General features: G+C 35.3%; 1 protein-coding gene across 1 annotated transcript in view; it reads left to right on the top strand.

Moving 5' to 3' along the window:
• Positions 1-1,707, top strand: part of LOC118329645 (ras guanyl-releasing protein 3-like) — an 18,752-nt gene that overhangs the window by 7,874 nt on the left and 9,171 nt on the right. The gene's annotated exons all lie outside the window — the stretch shown is intronic.

Genomic DNA, 1,707 nt, shown 5'->3' with positions numbered 1-1,707 from the left:
GAGACAGGGGCAAGGAAAAACTGTTTCATCTTTTTTTTTACGTAGGACAGACCCCGACTCTAGGAGAGACACAGACATAGAATGAGCAGTGATTATAGTAATAATAATAATATATCAGTGATATTATGGGAGTTAAGTAGGACCATGGCAGGATTCCTGACGATGTCAAAATCAAATGTTAAAGGATCAATAATCAGCTGATCGATTGTTCTCTGGATCAGAACTGTACAGAGACAGAAATCTTTACAATCAATAACACCAGCACTCATTCAATAAGAGAACTTATAGTGAGGCTTTTATTTAGAAAAACTTTATTAAACATTGTTCACACACTTTATTACAACACATTATTATTATTAAATAAACAAATAAAGATAAAATTAAATAAAAGCTGCTTTAATTAGTAATGTTTTAAAGTGAATTCTAAAATATAAATCTAAAATAAAAACATAATTACACAAATTCAGCATCTTTGTTTTCATATTGGTTTCTATGGTTACATACTGATATTTTATTATTAATATTAAATGAACTAAAGTACAAAATAAAGATTTCTTCTTCTGTAAAGCTACCTGTTCACATCAATCAATAATCAATAATCAACAGATGAAGTCAACGGAGAAAATCCAAACTGGGGGGGGGTGGTCATGTGACTGCCCGTTATCATGTGACCAGCTGATTCTTTATTGCCGCCAGCTGCAGTCACACAGTTCACCTGCCGATCCAGAACCAGGTCGAACCGGGTCGAACCAGGTAGAGCCGGGTGAGACAGGAACAGACCGACCGACGAGGTGAGTTAGTTTCCGTTCAGAACCGTTTTATGGATTTCTCTGATGTTGTTTGTGTGTGCTAGCAGCTGAGCTAACCTGTTTCCGGGTTATAAAGTGGAGAACGCACATTCTTCCCTCAAACCGCATTTCATTCAAAAAACGAGTATTTAATCATTTATATTGATACAGCGTGAAAACGGTCCATTAGTTCACAACATGGGAAACAAATTCCGAGCTGGAAAGTTTCTCTTATTAATTCGGCTCAGAGAAAATAATCCACTAACATTACTTTCTTCTGAAATCATGTGTTTTACACCCCTTCTGCTCGCTATTCAGCTACATATAGAAAGTATAGAGTATATTATAGAAAGTATATTATAGAAAGTATATTATAGAAAGTACAGGAATTATAGAAAGTATATTATAGAAAGTATAGGAATTATAGAAAGTGCTCCCGTCTGCCCAACTAAACTTTAAAAATCCCCAATTTGAACTATTCTTAGGTTGTTGGGTGAAAACGATCCCTTAGTGAATCCAGACTGAGTCATATGATCATAAATAGGGTTAGAAAATCATAGAAAATCACTTCCTTAAAATATGTCACATTCCAGACCTGGTTCCCATAATCATTAGCGCCCCCTGCTGTGTGTTTGTAATACTTAAGGAAACAAAGAGTTCCTGTTTGGTCCGGATGGATGGATAGATGGATAGATGGATAGATACTTTATTTATCCCGAGGGAAATTCAAGCATCCAGTAGCATACAAGACATACATTAGAATAAAATTAAAAAATAAAATTACAGTTAACAAAATAAAATTAAAGTTAACTTAACACAATAAACAGTGCAAACGGTAAGCAGTGCAGATGGAGTGCAAATGAAGTTGAGATTGTCCTCCATGCCTTGACTAAGAGTTGTACAGTCTTATGGCCAGGGG

Source organism: Morone saxatilis, unplaced genomic scaffold, assembly GCF_004916995.1.
Source record: "Morone saxatilis isolate NCDOM2014 unplaced genomic scaffold, NCSU_SB_2.0 Contig19, whole genome shotgun sequence".
NCBI classification, from domain to species: domain Eukaryota; kingdom Metazoa; phylum Chordata; class Actinopteri; family Moronidae; genus Morone; species Morone saxatilis.
This window is presented reverse-complemented; position numbering and strand designations above follow the sequence as displayed.